The sequence below is a fragment of the Nicotiana tabacum genome, chromosome 10 (assembly GCF_000715075.1).
Source record: "Nicotiana tabacum cultivar K326 chromosome 10, ASM71507v2, whole genome shotgun sequence".
Lineage (NCBI taxonomy): Eukaryota > Viridiplantae > Streptophyta > Magnoliopsida > Solanales > Solanaceae > Nicotiana > Nicotiana tabacum.
The window spans coordinates 137,910,395-137,930,883 of record NC_134089.1 but is presented as its reverse complement, the minus strand read 5'-3'; positions in this window follow the sequence as shown (position 1 = coordinate 137,930,883).

Here is a 20,489-nt window from a genome sequence, read left to right as displayed (position 1 = left end):
CTTCACTTTGTCTTATCATCCTTGAGGCGAGACGCTTCTGTAGAGACTTCGAGGTATATCTGCCACGTCCGCAGACCGAGGAGTCCATTTCTATCTTTTTGTAATAGCATAGCCCTTCAGTATTCCTCTTTTGTTAGACATTTTTGGAGTTAGAGCTTCTTATGTATCTCTTATCTTGTGATTCATGGGTTTCCGGGTTTTGGGAAAGTATATTGGTTTTAAGAGTTAATATTGTGTATGCTGAACGACACTTTTAAACGCTGTTTTTTACTCTATTTCTGTTTTAAATTGTTTTCTCCCGCAAATTTGGTTTATCTTCCGCATCTTAGGCCTACCTAGTCGTAGAAACTAGGTGCCGTCACGATGGTTCACGGAGGGCGAACCGGGGTCGTGACAAGTTGGTATTAGAGCTCTAGGTTTATAGGAGTCATGGATCACAAACCGGTTTATTAAAGTCTCGCTGATCAGTACAGAGATGTCTATACTTATCTACGAGAGGCTATGTAACTATTAGGAAAATTCCACTTCATTTGATTTCCCTGTCGTGCGAGATTTTTGACATCATGAATCCTAAACCTCTGTCTTCCATTATCTCACAGATGGTGAGGACACGTGCTACTAGAGATGATCAGACACCCGCGCTCCCTGCGAGAGCTATTAGAGGTCAGGGCCAGGGTAGAGGCCGAGGATGCGCACGCGGTGCAGCCAGAGCACCCGCTCGAGCTGCCACCGAGGAGCCATCAACAGTTCCAGCCAGAGCCCAGGCACTGGATGCGCCTACTGCTACTACTGCTCCAGCACTTCAGGAGATATTAGCATAGTTCCTAAACATGCTTGGTACGTTAGTTCAGGCGGGGTTGATTCAGGTTGTACCAACTACTTCACAGATCGAGGGAGGGACCCAGACTTCCGCCACCCCCACTCCAGAGCAGCAAGTTCTCATTGGTTGGGTTCCAGATGTCATAGCGATATAACCTGTGGTCCCAATTCAGTGGGTAGTGAGGACCTCTCGCCGAGTAGAAGACAGGTGGGTCCAGGAGAGAGAGGACAAACGATGTCAAGAGAGAGAATATAAGGAAGTGACGAGACCTCGTAGACTAGAGGGATCCACTGATCCTTATTTTGGAAGAAGTGTACGACATGGTAGAGGTTTTGTGGGTCAACCAGCTCAGTTCAAATCTCAGATTTCACACAGTGTTTCGGGTGTTCAAGGGTCTTGGAGTACCCATACCGCACAGTTCCCACTACCACGTCTTCCCAGAGCTTGTTTTGAGTGTGGTAACACACACCATGTGGTGAGGGATTGACCTAGACTTGGGAGGAGTGCACCTCCACAGACTTCTCAGCCACAGCGCGCCCCGCAAAGTTCTCAAGCTATGGTTATAGAACCAGTTGCTACCCCACCTGCTCAGCCAGCTAAAGGGGGAGACCAGGCTAGATACTATGCCCTTCCTGCCCGTACCGAGGCTATTGCCTCCAATTCTATCATCATAGGTATTATACTGGTTTGTCACAGACATGCATCGGTTCTATTCGATCCAGGCTCCACTACTCTTATATGTCTTCTTATTTTGCTCCGCATTTGGGTGTACCTCGGGATTCTTTAAGTTCCCCTGTTTATGTTTCTACTACTGTGGGAGATTCTCTTATTATGGACCGTATTTATTGGTCGTATTTGGTTGCTCTTAGTGGTTTTGAGACTAGAGCCGATTTATTGTTACTCAGTATGGTTGATTTTGATATTATCTTGTGCATGGACTGGTTGTCACCCCATTATGCTATTCTTGATTGTCACAACAAAATCGTGACACTGGCTATGCCAGGTGTACCGTGTGTTGAGTGGAGAGGTAATTTAGATCACACTCCTAGTAGAGTTATTTCTTTTCTTAAAGCTCAGAGTATGGTTTAGAAGGGGTGTGACGTGTATTTAGCTTATGCGAGAGATGTCAGTATTGATACCTATCAGTTGATTCAGTCCTAATAGTATAGGATTTTCCCGATATGTTTCCAGCTGATATTCCGGGCATGTCACCAGATAGAGATATTGATTTTGGCATTGATCTATTGCCGGGCACTCAAACCATTTCTATTCCTCCTTATCATATGGCTCCCCCTGAGTTAAAGGAGTTGAAGGATCAGTTACAGGAATTGCTTGATAAGTGTTTTATCCGGCCCAATGTATCACATTGAGGTGCTCTTGTCTTGTTTGTGAAGAAAAATAATCGTTCTATGCGTATGTGTATTGATTATCGCTAGTTGAACAAGGTTAAAGTGAAGAACCGTTATCCTTTGCCTCGAATTGATGATCTATTTGACCAATTTCAGGGCGTACGAGTGTTTTCTAAGATTGATTTGCACTCAGGTTACCATCAATTGAAGATTCGGGAGCCATATGTCCCGAAGAATGCATTTAGGACTCGATATGGTCATTACGAGTTCCTTGTTATGTCATTTTGGCTGACCAATGCCCCAGCAGCCTTTATGTATTTGATGCATAGTGTGTTCCGGCCATATCTTGACTCGTTCGTCATTGTCTTTATTGATGATATTTTGGTGTATTCCCGGAGTCGGGAAGATAACCAGCAGCACCTGAGGACTATGCTTCAGACTCTAAGAGAGAAGAAGTTATATGCTAAGCTCTCGAAATTTGAGTTTTGGTTGGATTCAGTGGCATTCTTAGGCCACGTGGTATCGAGTGAGGGTATTCAGGTGGATCTGAAGAAGATAGAGGTCGTGCGGAGTTGGCCCAGACCATCCTCAGCTACCGAGATCCACAATTTCCTTGGCTTGGCGGGCTACTACCATCGTTTTGTGGAGGGGTTTTCATCGATTGCAGCCTCTATGACCAGGTTGACCCAGAAGGGTGCTCCGTTCCAGTGGATGGAGGAGTGTGAGGCGAGCTTTCAGAAGCTCAAGACATCTTTGACTACAGCCCAGTTTTGATATTGCCTTCAGGTTCGGGTCTTATACGGTTTATTGTGATGCCTCGAGGATTGGCCTCGGAGCGGTGTTGATGCAGGACGGTAGGGTAATTGCCTACGCATCCCGATAGTTGAAGATACATGAGAAGAATTACCCGGTTCATGACCTTGAGTTAGTTGCCATTGTTCACGCCCTAAAGATTTGGCGCCATTATTTATACGGGGTTCCCTGTGAGATTTATACTGACCATCGAAGCTTGCAGCACGTGTTCAAGCAGAAGGATTTAAATGATGTTTTGAACAAGTTTGAATGATGTCATGGGATGTGTTGGTACATTTGGTTATAAAATCTATTTTTATGCCTCGAGGATTGTCCTCGGATCCGTATTGATGCAGGACAGTAGGGTGATTGCCTACGCATCCAAACAATTGAAGATACATGAGAAGAATTACCCGGTTCACGACCTTGAGTTAGTTTCCATTGTTCACGCCCTGAAGATTTGGCACCATTATTTATACAGGGTTCCCTGTGAGATTTATACTGACCATCGGAGCTTGCAACACTTGTTCTAGCAAAAGGATTTAAATGATGTTTTGAACAAGTTTGAATGATGTCATGGGATGCGTTGGTACATTTGGTTTGAAGTCCCGGGGGCTCTGAACCCACCAGTGCGGTCTGCACAGGATTTTGTGCTGCCGTGGTGGGGGCTTTGCGGCCGCACAAAATCCATTACGGTCCGCGGTGAGGAAATTTTCACTAGTCTAACTTCGAAAGCTTATATCTTTTGATCTCCAAAGAATTTTGAGATGATTCAAAAACAAAGTTGTATCACTTCGTGTCTAGTTTCCAAAAAGGTAAAGAAATCACATTTTGGACATCTGTAGAGAAAGTTATGGCCAAAATACTAAAGCCTGTCACTGCAGTCAAATCCACAGCAGACAACACTAGTTTTTGTGGGGTTAGCAGTTGTTTTTGTGAGGTCAGCAGTGGTGGAAATCCGAGAGGTGCACTATAAATATGAGGTTTAGGGTTTTATTTCATATTTTGAACTAGAGAGCTCGGATTTTGGCGATTTTTTGAAGGTCTTTCAAGAAATTCATCTGGGTAAGTGATTCTAAATCGGATTTGGCTAGAGAACATGAATCTATCATTGAATTCATCATTTAATTCGTGATTAGGATGGAATTTGGGAAAAAAATTGTGAAATCTTTCAAAAATATAAAATGATGATTTGAAGGACCAACTGTTATCAGAATTGGATATTTTTGATATGGTTAGACTCGTAAGGGCATGAGGACTCTGAAAATGTAAATTTTACCCGATTCTGAGACATGGGCCTGAGGGGCGTTTGGGTCATTTTACCTAATTTCGCGTATTAGCTTAGAATTTAATTGAAGAATCAGTTACTTGAAGTGTTATTTACATTATGAAATTGAATTGAATAGATTTGGGCCATTTGGAGTCGAGTACTCGTGGCAAAAACGTGGTCTCAAGTTGATTTTTAAGCCGGTTCGAGGTAAGTGGCTTGTCTAAACTTGTGTGGGGGACTTTCCCCTTAGGATTGGTATTGTGATAATTGAAATGCCTTGTACATGAGGTGACGAGTGCGTACTTGTGCTAATTGTTGAAATTCCGATTTTCATTAAGTAACTTTAATTGTGTTTTCCCTTTCTATTTATTCTACTTACACTTTTAAATCTGTTATTAGTTAGAGAAGCATGTCTAATTGACTTAATTGCATTATTTGCTTTAACTTTTTTATTTGTATTATGTGGAGCATGCTAGGTTAGAATTGACTGTGTTACCTTGTTATGAAGTTGAGTTTTTTTGAGTATTCCTTATGCCATTGTTGTGTGTTTTACTTTGGGACTACGGGACGACATCCTGGGAGATCCCCTGTACGCATTTACGATTTGAGCTGAAGTGCAGGATATCGAGATATCCCTAGCACGTATATTGAGAATACCAATAGATCTTCGAGATACCAAGAGATCCCTAGCATATATTGAGGATACCTAGAGATCCTAGGGATACCAAGAGATCCCTATCATGCATTGAGGATATCAAGAGATCCTCAGGATACCAAGAGATCCCTAGCATATATTGAGGATACCGAGAGATCCTCGGGATACCAAGAGATCCCTATCATACAATGAGGATACCAAGAGATCCTTGGGATACTAAGAGATCCCCAGCATACATTGAGGATACCGAGAGATCCTCGGGATACCAAGAGATCCCTAGCATACATTGAGGATACCGAGAGATCCTCGGGATACCAAGAGATCCCCGACATATATTGAGGGTACTAAGAGATCCTTAGGATACTGAGAGATCCCTGGTTATTTCCTTGTGATTGTTTTGCCTCTGTTTCAGTTATTGAATTCCTTGTTTTCCTGTATTAAATTCGTATTGTTAGCTTTCAACTATACTGCTTGTCTTATACTGTCATACCTTATATTTTTATTTTATCTCAGTAGGGCCCTGACCTTCCTCGTCACTACCCGACCAAGGTTAGGCTTGTCACTTACTGAGTACCGCTGTGGTGTACTCATGCCCTTTCTGCGCATGTTTTTCATGTGCAGATCCAGGTACTTTCACTTTGTCTTATCATCCTTGTGGCGAGGCACTTCTGTAGATACTTAGAGGTATATCTGCTGCGTCCGTAGACCGAGGAGTCCCTTTCTATCTTTCTGTAATAGCATAGCCCTTCAGTATTCCCCTTTTGTTAGACATTTCTGGAGTTAGAGCTTCTTATGTATCTCTTAGGTTGTGATTCATGGGTTTCCGGGCTTTGGGAAAGTGTATTAGTTTTAAGAGTTAATATTGTGTATGCCGAGCGGCGCTTTTAAACGTTGTTTTATTACTCTATTTCTATTTTAAATTATTTTTTCCCACAAATTTGGTTTATCTTCCACGTCTTAGGCTTAGCTAGTCGTAGAGACAAGGTGCCGTCACGATGGTTCACGGAGGGCGAACCGGGGCCATGACAAAACTGCATCTCTACTCAGATATAAACCTAACTCCAAACTAATTAACTCCCTGTGAATTCGATCCCGACCTTTATTGGGTAAAACTGCATCGACCATCCTTGCTACTCAATAGTAGTGCAGGCTTGGACCCGATCAATTTTTGGCGCCGTTGCCGGGGAGTTAAACGGTTTTAGCTCTATCTCCAAGTATTTGTGTGTTTTGTTTTTCTTTCCTTCTGTTTTTCTAATTTGTTTGTGAATTGCTTTTAGGTACAAGATGGCTCTTAACAATGATGCTCCCAGAAATTTACCATTGGGGGAGGAGGTAGATGATGATAATGTGGATGAATTCAACCTGAACCACAAGAAAAAAGGAGAGGCCGACCGCCTCAAGATAATATTCCAAACCCCGCCCCTCCCCCACCTCTAGCAAGGGCAGCACACCGGGTGTACCCAACAAAGTATATGCAAGTGCAATAGTCCCGCCTCGGATTAGGGCGGGCAACTTCCAAATAACCAATGTTATGCTTACACTCTTGGAACAAAGGGGTTTCTTCACCGGAGCCCCACACCAAAATGCCTACAAGCATCTCAAGGATTTTGTTGATACATGTTAGGGGAGCAATCAAACTAACATTTTTGAGGACGCATTGAGACTAAGGCTTTTTCCATTTTCGCTAAGGGGGAAGGCTTTGGATTGGCTTGAAAGGTTGCCCAACCATTCCATCACCACTTGGGATGAGTTGGCCGAGAAATTCATAGAAAAGTTCTTCTCATCGGGACATATGGCGATGTTGAGAGATGAAATCCTTGCCTTTAAACAAGAGCCAAATGAACCACTTCATGAGATTTGGGAAAAGAATCAGACAATGGTTAAAGAGTGTCCGAACAATGACATGACCGAAGCCATGATCCAACAAACATTCTACCGTGGCATCAACACTACCAACCAGTGTGTAGTTAACCAACTCGCCGAGGGAATCTTCATAAACACAACTTTTGCAGAGGCGTGTGATATACTTGATGAGATGGGGGATACTTCCTCGAGGTGGCAAACTCGAGCTAATGTGCCTCAAGGTGATCCCAATGTCATTCACCTACACAAAGAGCTCCATGACCACGGCCAAGCAGTAGCCGAGTTAATTACAACCATGAACGTTGGCCAAACCTCAACAATGAGATGGGACGGATTGAGTCAATATTTGAGCAAATGATGAAGAAAAATGCCAACTCTGATGCCTAATTGGCATCCCATAATACTTTTATCTGTAACTTGGAGGTCCAACTTGGCCAAATTTTTCAAGCTTTGAATACTCGCCGTAAAGGGGCACTACCTAGTGACACGGTAGTAAACCCAAAGGGAGGGAACAATACGAGCCATGCTATGGCAATGATTACAAGGAGTGGTAGAGGAGGAATTGCTAGTACCTCTAATGCAAGAAAGGTTGTGAGTGATGATGTGTTGGTACAAGATGATGATGAGCCAAACAATGATGTGCAAGTGAGTGATGAGAATATGAATGAAGAAGTGAGAATTGACATTGATGACAACGTGGAGGAGACACAAAATGATGTGAACCCTTCTAGGGAAAACATGATAGACATACCGGAAATGGTAGTAGCCAAAGCCAAGGCTTCTTTGCCAAGGCCTCCTCCACCATACCCTCAAAGTCTTGCAAAACAAAACAATGAGAACCAGTTCAAGAAATTTATTGATATGATAAAACGTTTGTCCATAAATGTACCTTTGGTGGAAGCTCTAGAACAAATGCCAGGATACGCCAAGTTTATGAAAGACTTGGTAACTAAGAAGAGATCCATGATTTGTGAAATGATCAAGAGGACGCATCAAGTGAGTGCCATTGTACACTCCATGGCCCCAAAGCTAGAGGACCCCGGTGCTTTCACAATCCCTTGCACTATTGGTAGTGCCGATTTCGCCAAAGTTTTGTGTGACTTGGGGGCAAGCATTAACTTGATGCCATATTTTGGGCAACCAAGACCCACTTCCATGAGGTTACAAATGGTGGACAGAACAATGAAGAGACCATTAGGGATCATTGATGATGTGCTAGTTCAGGTTGACAAGTTCATACTTCCCGCGGATTTTGTGATACTTGATTGAGAGGTTGACTATGAGGTGTCGATCATATTGGGAAGACCTTTACTAGATATAGGGAAGGCGTTAGTTGATGTGGAAGTATGGGAGCTTACCTTCCGGGTGGGTGATGAAAAATTTATGTTCCACGTAAGCAAGTCAATGAGGTAGCCTAATAGCAACGAAGTATGTTTGTTTGTGGATCTTGTGACCGAGGTGATTGTTGAAGACACCAGTGCTATGATTAATGTGGAGGACCCTTTAGAAGCTGTGTTGTTGAACCATGATGTGACTGAGGATGAAGGCTTAGTTGAATGTATCAATGCTTTACGAGGAATGGGTTCATATACATATGATCCCCGGAAACTTTCCTTGGACCTTGAGAACCGGAAGACTCCACCAACAAAGCCCTCGATCGAGGAGCCTCCCATATTGGAGTTGAAGCCTTTACCTTCACACATCAGGTATGAATTCTTAGGCCCTTGTTCAACTTTACCTGTTATTCTTTCTTCGTGCTTAACTAACGTGCAGGTATATGCCACCCTTGCGGTGCTCCAAAGAATGAAGAAGGCAATTGGATTGACTTTGGCTGACATTTGGGGTATAAGACCTGCCTTTTCCATGCACAAAATTATACTAGAGGATGATGCCAAACCCTCCATCGAACATCAAATGAAGTTGAATGAGGCCATGCAAGATGTCGTAAAGAAGGAAATTATCAAGTGGCTAGATGTAGGGGTTGTGTACCCCATTTTGGATAGTTCATGGACTTCACCTGTGCAATGTGTACCAAAAGAAGAGGGGTATGACTGTGGTTACAAATGAGAAAAATGAGTTGATCCCCACTAGGACGGTCACCGGATGGAGGGTATGCTAGATAACTGGAAGCTGAACAAAGTGACCCGTTAAGACTATTTTCTATTGCCCTTTCTTTACCGAATGTTGGATAGACTTGTCGGGCATGCCTACTATTGCTTTTTGGATGGGTACTCAGGCTACAACTAGATTCTGATTGCACCGGAAGACCAAGAGAAAATCACCTTCACATGTCCGTATGACACCTTTGCATTCTCACGGATGTCGTTTGGTTTGTGTAATGCACCGGCTACCTTTCAACAGTGTATGGTGGCAATATTTACAGATATGTGTAGGAGTTTCTCGAAGTGTTCATGGATGATTTTAGTATTGTGGGTGACTGTTTCAAAGAATGTTTGGGCAATCTTGACAAAGTATTGGCCCGATGTGAAGAGACCAACCTAGTGCATAATTAGGAAAAGTGCCACTTTATGGTTGAGGAGGGCATTGTACTCGGCCATAAGCTCTCAAAGAACGGTATTGAAGTGGACAAAGCAAAGATTGAAGTGATTTCAAAATTCCTCCTCCTACTTCCGTCAAGGGAGTTAGGAGTTTTCTAGGGCGTGTGGGGTTCTACTGTTAGTTCATCAAGGATTTATCAAAGGTGGTGAATCTCTTGTGCAAGTTGTTGGAAAAAGATGCAAAGTTTGTGTTAAATGATGAATGCATGAAAGCTTTTGATATTCTCAAGTATAGATTGAATACCACTCCCATCATCACCGCACCCAATTGGAGCTTACCATTCGAGCTCATGTGCGATGCTAGTGACGATGCGGAAGGAGCAGTTTTGGGGAAAAGGATCAACAAGATATTTCATCCGATCTATTATGCAAGCAAAATGATGATTGATGCCTAAGTCAATTATATGGTGACCGAGAAAGAGTTACTAGCCATTGTCTTTGCCATGGAAAAGTTCAGGCCATATCTCATGGGTACCAAAGTGATTGTGCACACTGATCACACGGCACTTCGTTACTTGATGACAAAAAAGGACTCTAAGGCTAGGTTGATGAGATGGGTTCTTCTGCTTCAAGAGTTTGACCTTGAAATCATTGATCGAAAAGGGAGTGAAAACCAAATGGCGGATGTCACACCTCCTTTTTCTACCCAAAAAGGGGGTATAGGGAGTTTTTCCAATTAAAGTGATAATATTCGAAACAAGATTATTTGTTCAAACTCAGAGTCGCCACTTGGGATAATTTATGGTGTCCCAAGTCACCGGTTTAAAATTCCGAATCGAGGAAGGTTTTGACTCTTATCTATGGTCTGCAAACACATAAATCTAGGTAAGGAATTTTGTTAACTCGGGAGAAGGTGTTAGGCATTCCCGGGTTCCGTGGTTTTAGCACGGTCGCTCAACTATTATTATTGGCCTAATTATCTTATTAATTACATATTTTATATCTATTGTGCATTTTTAACCTTTGACCGCTTTTAATTATTTATGAAATTATTCTGGAACAAGTTACGATTGTCATACACTTGTTTATTTGGCACACATTACGAATCGTGTCACGGGAACCATACCCACGATCTACAACATGTATTATTTATTAACATTATTAGAAATTGTGGCCAGGTCACATGAAATGTGCACCCGGATTTGAAAATTATGTATCACAACTATGCCATGGAAACCGTACCTGTAGCTATGATGATTTATTATAGCGCCCCTAAAGCAAACTACGATGTTTATGAATATTAATGGCCTAAGTATGCTCTTAGAGAACCTAGTAATTAAAATGAGACGAGAATAATAAAATCTTTTTTATGCCCAAATTCATTCTCATTACTAACAAAAACTCAAAATCCAACTTCAATTTCATTTAAAAATCAACATACGATGTTGTTAACTGCCAGATTAAAAGAAGCAAGTAAAAAATAATAGAAACCTTTTTAAAAAATATCAACTCATTTAACTTTGAGTTCTCTACCATGGACAATTTGTGCCAAGAAACCAAAACCTCTCTTTGGCTTCCAAATCCAAACATTGTCATAGCTTAACCAAACATATCATAATCGATAAAATTCCAACCATTAATTCATGTCTTTTCACGAATAACACATCAATGAAGATTATAACATAAATAAATCAAATGAAGAAAGTTTTAGACAAGCAACGAAACAACAGAACAATTACACGACATTCATAATCATGGAAGATTAATAAAGAGGAGAATTAAAAATCAAAGAAGGAAATTAACCTTAAAGAGTGTCAGCCATTCGATTACAGTAGTCGCACATGAGTGAATAAACCAGACCGAAAACCCGACGGAACTCCAATTTTAAGACGAAAATCAAAGGAACACTGAAGAAGAAAGCAGAATAATGTATTTTTTTCGGCTCTGTCTCTACTCCATTCTCACGTTTCTGTCACTGTTTCTACTGAATTTTCAACCACTTATGGTAGCGGCAGAAGTGAGAGGGTGGAATGGTAGCAGAGAGTGAGTGTGTGTTCGCCGGTTCTGCTGCGGTGGTGTGTAGGGATGGTGCGGAAACGGTGAATTTTCGGCGGGCTACTGGTTTTGTGAAGGGGAAATAGGTTGAAGAAGAAAGAGGATGTCTGCTGGTTTGGTGACAGGTGAAGAGGAAGAGCGGTGATGGGGGGAGATGGAGCGACGGCTGGATCTTGCGTGTGCTGGTGGCTTTAGGCTGCTATGGAGGAGTTCTTTTTTGTATAGCTGCTGCTTCATTTTCTTTCTGCAGCTGCTAGGTCTACCTCTAGGTTTTTTGTGTAAGGAACATGAAGAAGAAGGTAGCTTAAGGTTAGAGATGATAGGCTTTAGGTTTATTTTATTTTTTTGTGAAGAAGATGATGGTTGTCTTGTGTATTCACCATCAGAAACGGCTGCCCCTCTCCCTAGGGTTCTATTGTGTTAAGTCTTAAGAAGACTAAAAGAAGGGGTCTTAGGGTTGGTCTTGGGCTTATAGGAATTATGGACTAAGGTTATTTGGGCTGGATCCGAAAATTAGGCCTAAAAAATGAGTTGTTTGAGCCCAAATTATATTCTTTCTCCTTGAACGAGACTAAAAAAAAGCTACCTCATTTACTTAATTAATCTTGCTTAAGTAAAATAAAAATAAAACTAACCGTTAAAGCAAACTTATTTTTTGGTATTTTTCAAATATCACACTAAAAGACCAAAATGGAATTAGATTAAAACTATCGCAAAAATTAAAATAATATTCCTAAAAACAAAGTAGAACTAATTTTGTATTTTTGAATTTTATGTAAGGTAGAAAAATTAAACGTGACTAGATAAAATATTAATTAAATAAATAAAAAACAATATTTTTGTAATTTTTATTTTTGTGATAAAATAAAGTAAAAGCGTCAAAACTATTTAGAATGGCGATACTAAACCTAAACTAAACATTTAAGCTAAAATATGTAAAATCTCAGGGAGGGTCAAAAATTACATGTCTACAGCGGACCACTTGTCCCGTTTGGAAGAGGAGGCGAGGCTTAAACAGGACAGCTTGGATTGTTATTGGGATGAGCCATATCTTTTAAAGATTTGTAATGATGGTGTGATCCGTAGATATGTTCCGGAAGAGGAGAAAATGAGTATTTTTGATGTTTGCCATTCCTCGCCCTACAGTGCTAATTATGGTGAGTCGAGAACTGCTTCAAAGGTTCTCAGCTGTAGATTTTATTGGCCTACACTGTATAAAGATGCTGGTGAGCTTGTTAAGAGATGTGATGAGTGTTAGAGAGCTGGTGGATTTTTTTTTAAGAAGGATGAAATGTCTCTCAACACTATTCTTGAGATTGACATTTTTTATGTGTGGGGCATCGACTCTTCATGGGGCCATTTGTGAGTTCATGTAAGAACACTTACATTCTGGTTGTTGTTGATTATGTTTCCAAGTGGGTTGAAGCTGTGGCTTTGCCCAACAATGAGGCACGTAGTGTGGTTGTGTTCTTAAAGAAAAATATCTTTACATGGTTTGGCATTCCAAGGGCGATCATCAGTGATGGGGGTCCTCTTTTTTGTAACAAGGCCTTCGATACTTTACTTTCCAAGTACGGTGTCAATAATAAGGTATCAACCCCTTATCATCCCTAGGCTAGTGGACAAGTTGAGGTCTCCAATAGGGAGATAAACAGCATATTATCAAAAACTGTCAATGTAAACCGGACTGATTGATCAAGGAAACTTGATGATGCTTTATGGGATTACAGAACTGCGTATAAGACTCTAATTGGTATGTTTCCGTACCAGTTGGTCTTTGGGAAAGCATGCCATCTTTCGGTTGAGTTAGAGCACGACCATGTGGGCGCTGAAGAAGCTAAACCTTGAATGGGATGTAGTTGCCAATCTTCGGGTAGAACAACTAAATGAACTTGATGAGTTCTACTTTCATGCCTATTCCAGCTCGTCCTTGTATAAGGACAAGATGAAGTACTTACATGACAAATATGCCTGGAACAAGGAATTCAAGAAGGGTGATTTGGTTCTTCTATTCAACTCTCAGTTACAACTATTTCCGGGAAAGCTCAAGTCAAATAGAGTGGCTCTTTTAAAGTTGTGCATGTAACTCCGTTTGGTGCTCTTGATTTGAAAAACAAAAATGGTGAAATCTTCAAAGTTAATGGGCACCGAGTGAAGCACTATCTTCGTAAGTTTGATGATAGCCACATGGTGGCATTGATCCATTTCAAGTGAATGATAGTAACATGCGTTGTGCCGCGACATTAAATCAGGCGCTTCTTGGGAGGCAACCCATGTGTTTTTCTTTCTTTTTGTTTTTCTCCTTGGATTACGCTTTCTTTTGAACTAACTAGTTGTGAGCTTTGTGTAGGAATTGTTTGTGCAGTGCAGGAGTATTGCTCGAAAAATTTGCCTAAGTATAGGGAATTACTCGTACAACGCTCAAAATTTCGCGGTCAGTGAGAGCTTTTCGCGGGGTTGCAATTTGTCAGTGGACGCGGACTTGAAAAGTCCAGAATATCAACTCTCTAAAGTTGTATTCGCATCCACAGTCATTATTTCCCGGTCGGCGTTGATCTTACGCGGTTATGCCCCTTTTTATCTCTCTCAACAAACTTGTTTCTGAAAAGGCTTTTCAGAAGGTAAAAGAACGCGTACCGTGATATAATTTTGCGGACGCATTCAGGTAAGTTGTGGGGTCCATCTATTAAGTATAAGTACGAGGTCCCTAGACCTTTTCCCCTTCTCGACCCCTTGCATTCAAACACTCTAGATCACTGTTCATCAACATTTCTTTGGCTTTCAATCTCAATTATTACTAATCAAGAGTTAGTTTTCTACTACAAATCTCACAACTGGTATGCTCAAATTCTTGTTTTACTTTTATTTCTTTCTTTTCTTTCATCTTTATTTTACTTTTTCTCTTTAATTAGGGTTAATACATGCCAAAATCAAAATCATGCTTAATTGATGCTTATATTCATGTGGGGAATAGGGTTATTAATTATGCTTGTAATTGCACAAATTTTTGCACTTAGTGAAAAACCCTAAGTTACAAACGTTAGTCAATGCCTGTGTTGTTTGAATTTTGCGGTCCGCGGTCCATTTTTTCGCGGTCCGCATTTCCTAATTTATGGGAACTGCATGTATGTAAGTTCGCGGTCCGCGATTGCTTTTTTGCGGTCCGCGGTTGGTCATTCTAGGGCGTGTTTAATTTTTTTCAGCCCGCGGTGATAAAAGTTCAGAGAGTTAGTAGCCTGATCCTAATCTTTTTGTGGCCACCGTTACTTGTTCGCGGTCCGCGGTGGGCACTTTGCGGCTGCGCTTCCTTTTTTGCGGTCTGTGGTGCCTGGTTCTAAGAAGTAGTTTCTACATTTCAAATGCAATGTTTTAACATGCTTGGAGTTTGTTCTGACTATCCCTCTTTGCTTGTTTGCTGCAGACAATGGTCCGATCCCGAGGTAGAGGTGATACATCTAAAGGGAGGGTAGAACCCTCCCGAGGCAGAGGTAAAGGAAAGGCCAAAATGCCCCTAGCAGTCCAAAAATCAATTGGAAATATGAGAGCTACCATCAAAGCTGCGGATAGAGCAACCGACCACTCAGACACTAGTGAATATGTCCCTTCCCGGGAAGCTTCGGAAGGAGATTCTGTGCCCACTCATATACCTGCACAATTTGAGGGGAAATATCAGTTACGAGATGAATCTACCTCCTCTTCTGAGTCGTTTGATGGCTCAGAGGAAGGTAGTGAGGCTTCGGTATCATCTTCCCCACCTGCTACAACTTCGGCCTCACCAGCTGCCCCTGCCCCTATTAATGTTGATGATGACGAGGTCCCGGATGATGGGATAGGGGGTGATACTATTTTTGGGGGTTTGGAAAGGTCAAGAAAACCGGAGGTGTGGCAGCACAGATTTGTGAGTGAGTTAGCCTACCAGAAATTCCGAGAATGGTGGCCCCAAAGGTTACTCACCCTTGAGAGACAATTCATAGAGCGAGACCTCCTTCCCCACAATCCAAATGTAAAAAGGTAGTTTGTCGAGAGAGTAGGGTGGAAATGGTTCAGCAGCAAGGTTTCGGATGCCAGTGAATATCTTGTCAAGTAATTCTATGCAAACATTGCCCACATAAAAAAGGGAACCACTGTGACAAAGGTCCGAAATTTGAGGATCCGATTCGATGGCAAGACGTTGAATGAGTATGTTGGTTTCGAGAATGTGGAAGCTTGCAATATTTGGAAAAGTTGGCACTTGGTGAAGCAGCCCGTCCATGGGTGGCGGAGATATTAGCTCCTAGAACGACAACAACATGGCTCACAGCTGGAGTCCCAATAGCAAGAACACCCTCAGCTTTGAAGCGAAAGGGTGGTCCACCTTTGTATGCAGCCAAACGGCCCCAATTAGGCAAATTAGAGTGAGTACCCGAGTGTGATAGCCATATCACGACCCCAACTAATCACATGATTGCCCTAGATTCTTGATATCCATTAGATATCCACCTAGGCGGAAGTCACTACCCTAGTCCATTTTAATCCTTGAAAACAAACAACAAAAACATTGTACTTAGTTTTAAATATTGCATGTTATAGAATAGAAGTAGAAGTAGAAAACAAAACCAACCATTTGTGAAAGTGCAATTAAGGGCAAAAACCCGCATCTCTACTCGGATATAAACCTAACTCCAAATTAATTAACTCCCGGTGGATTCGATCCCGACCTTTGTTGGGTAAACTGCATCGACCATCCTTGATACTCAATAATAGTGCAGGCTTGGACCCGATCACCAGATGCACCTGCCTCAAAGCCCGTACAATCAAATACAGAAGTTTAGCGTGAGTACATAAAAATATGTATCCAGTAAGTATCTCGTCTAACCGCAAAGAAGTAGTGACGTGGGGTTGACTCCGACACTTACTAGGGCCACCAATATAATAATATGAAGTTCAAGTCATAAATCATGATTATGTGTAGATAACAACAACAAGCTCAAAACAAGAATAATAACTGGAAAATCCTTCCTTCATGTCTAAGAATTGAAACACCTTCTTTATTTAAGAACAAGTAAACTTTCAAGCAACAAAAAAAATTATACAAACTATTAAGAGATTTCAGTTCTATTATCACACATGAATATCACCGAGGACGTTCGACATGATCCAACATAAAGTAAACTGTGCAATACCGAGGGTCGAACGGCACGAACCATAGATGCATCTATTCACCCCGCTCGCGAATCATACATGCGACGCAAAAAAACATAACCCCGCTCGCGAATCATACAAGCGACGTGGTCAAACATAATTTTATCATTAATATCATAACCTTTCCTTGATTCTTTTTAAAAAATGAAGACAATTCAACTTGAAGCCTTTAAATCCTTAGAATTTCCTCAACTTAACTCCTTTCATGATAATTAGCACATATAATAAAATAATAGTATCCATAAAACATGGTGTAAATCTAAAACTACCCGGACATAACAGAAATAGTAGCTACGTACGGACTTTTGTCACTTCGTGCGTACATAGCCCCCACAATTAATCACATTTAGTTAAGTTCACCTATGGGGAAATTTTCCTCTAACAAGGTTAGAAAAGAGACTTACCTCGTTTCGGGCCCACTTCCAACTCAAGAATTCACTCAAGCCCTCAAACCGGAGCCGATCAATCCGAAACTATTCAAATAGTGTAAAAACCAATCATTACAAGTTCACAAGTTCATATTCTCGCTATTAAGGTGATTACCCAACCCCAAAGGCAAGATTCCTAAATTTCACCCCCAGGACCACGTGCCCGGATTCCAGAAATTTTTGAAGAAAGTTGTTACCCATAACCTAAGGAACATAGATATATGATTATTAATAATTTTCATGGTAATTTTCGTGGTAAAAATCTCATTCTTGCCAAACCCTAGGTTTTCCTTTAATCCCATAATTTTCAGTAATCTTTATATGTTAATCTACCCAAAATCTAAGTATTTAATTGACATATAGTAGGAATTACTTACCTTCAAAAGCTTGGTGAAAAACCCCTCTCAAGAAGCTCTAAAATCGTCCAACAATGAATTGAAATAAACCAAAATTGTCTAAGGCCCGTAATAAATAAAGGCCACTGCCTTCAGGGATTTCCGCATCTGCGGTCATGGGCCGCACCTGCGCCTCGTATCTACAGATAAATGGTCCGCTTCTGCGGAATTCACTGGGTCGGTTGGGGCCGCTTCTGCGGAAGGCCTACCGCTTCTGCGGAAGGCCTACCGCTTCTGCGGAGAAAAGGCTGCATCTGCGGTTCTAGGCTGCCCACCCTTGGCCGCATCTGTGAGTCAAGTCCCGCACCAGCGAGCTCCGATCTGCGACTAGCCAACCGTAGGTGCGGTTATGACAGCAGCTGGAGCTTCAGCTCTTTCTCAAATTTTCAACTTAGTTCGAGCCTCGTCCGATTGATGTTCGGGGCCCCTGGTGCCCCGCCCGAGCATACTGACAAGTTTGGAATCATAAAACGGACTCGTTCGAACCCTCAGAACGGCCGAAACAACATTCAGACTAAGAATCATACCCTAAAACCAATTGAATCAAACTTATGAACTTCAAGTTCTTCAATCCACCTCCAACATGCTGAAACGTACTTATACTACTCTGAATGATACCAAATTTTGCGTGCAAGTCTTAAATGACATTACAGATCTATTCCCGGTCTCGAAATTCTGTTTGGACCTCGATAACACCAAAACCCGCTCTAAACCAAATTTAAAGAACTTCTAAAACATTCAAGAACCAACTTTCACTATTAGGCGCTGAAACGCTCCCGGGTCATCCAAAACCCAATCCAGGCATACGCCCTAGTCCGAAATCATCATACGAACCTATTAGAACCATCAAATTCTAATTTTCAGGTTGTTTACTTAAAATATTGACCTAAGTCAAACTTGGCCTTTTAAGCCAACCTTAAGGAACCAAGTGTTTCGATTTCAACCCAAACTCTTCCAAATCCTGAACCAACCATCCCCGCAAGTCATAAATCATTAAAAGCAAGTACGAAAAGTCTTATTTAAGGGAACAGTATTCTAGAAAGCAAAACGACCAGTCTGGTCGTCACAATAATTTCATTTATTGGCATGTCTACATCTATTCATGGTAATAATTTTGTCTTCTTTCAGACTTATTACATACTGCTATCACATTCTCTTAAGGGACTGAGAATGAAGCAAATTCAATAGGGTGGGTTTTCACTTTTTGTGCTCACAATCAGACATGAATTTGATCATTGCAAGACAGAGAAATTTTACTACTTCGAGTGGTTATAATTTCTTACAAACTATATTAGAGTTATAATCAAAATTTATTGTCTTTACTTGTATTTAAAATTAAATTATAGAATTTCAAGAATTTAAAAGAGAAAAATAAGGTAAAATACTTACCTTAAATCCATAATTTATTCACGAAGGAAGTTCATGGAATAATTGACAATCATTATGCTCAATATTATGTACAAGTTAAGCGTCATGCGCGTATCTGATGGTAGGCTAGAAACCCATGTAATAGTCATAGTTTGCACTCTAATCACAGATAACATGTTATAAACAATATAGGAAGAAGAAGAGTACTGCAGAGAAAAGTAGAGAGATAATTCGTATTGATACGGAATAAATTATAATGGAATAGAACCCTCTATGTATAGGGGAAAGTAACTTAGCCACCAAGTAACAAATCCTAAAATCTCTCTAAAATATAGACATTAACTATAAGTAAAATACATCTATAACAAAATCAATTTCTTCCAAAAAAAAGTGTGTTTGTTCGATCAGCTTAGAATTGATTAGATAAAAGTTATACTTAGTTTGGAGAAATTACACTGAAATCACTTGCAGTAATCAAATTATGCACTCTCTAATTTTAATAATTTTTCATTCGTTTATGCAATTGGATCTCCCCCAAGAGACCATCTTTTTCCTCGAATAACGAAATATGCATATATGTACCCTCCAACCATCAAATTGGCATTCAATATTATTTAATGATCAATGAAGCTGCTTTCTAAAACGAGAAGTGTTTTGATTTTTAGCAAAAATGGCAAGTAAATAAGACCGGAGGAGCTATTTAGGAACACAAATATCAGGAATCAGGTTCAAAAACTAAATGTTAAGAACCTTTTGCCCCTTGGCACTAATTGACAATATCGACTTAAAAAGTTATATTAGTGATCGTCATGAACACTAAAGTAATTGTTGAAAAGTTGGTTCGAATGATAATCTATCACAATAAAATATAAAATTAGAAAATCTATAAAATTGAATTCTTAAAAATTATAAAATTTTTATAAAAATATACTGATGTCTAATATTTTAAATTAATAAAGTAAAAATAAAGTGTCTCATAAATTAAAAAGAATTGATGCATTTGTTGATTGAAGGCAAAGAGTGCAGTCAAATTTGGCCCAAGCTCAAATGATCCGCCCAACCCGTTCAAGGTTGAGTTGGTTATTGACCTGCTCATTTATTAAACTCAGCCCATCTTGATCCAACCATTTAAAATTAGGGAAAGTTTCGTTCCTATACCATATAGGAAATTATATTACCATATATATTCATAGTTTTGCATATTACCCGCCATGATAATAATATTTCTACAAAATATAGATAATTCATTAAATAAGGAATCATTGTAGCTGTAGGCTTCCTTATTAAGGGGCGCTAATATTAGGGAATTAAATATTCTTCTAGATATTTTACAACCACCTCACTCACGTATCAAACCACACCCCACGATTTCCTCTTCAATCACCCACGATTTCCGCTTCTAAAACCAGCGAAAATCTGCACCATTGACAACCATTAAAAAACTTTGAAGCTTTGAATTTGAATTTGGGTTTTCAAAAGACATTTGTTTGTTTGGACTGGATGTTGTTGCAAAGAATTGAGAATTCTCTCTACGTCTCTCTCTATCTCTCAATCCCAAATTTCAGTAAACAAAGCAAAGGAAAAGAGAGCAACAATTCCACCATTGACAGCCATTAAAAAGCTTTGAAGCTTTGAATTCAAATTTGAGTTTTCAAAAATTATTATTTATTTGGATTGGGTGTTGTTGAAAATAATTGAGAATATGGTTTGGAGTTTATATCTCAATTTTGAGGGGTCTTGGTGAAGATTAGACTTAGTTTTGGCTGAATTTCAGATTGAAACTCGAAGAAGAAGAAGAAGAAGAAGAAGAAGAAG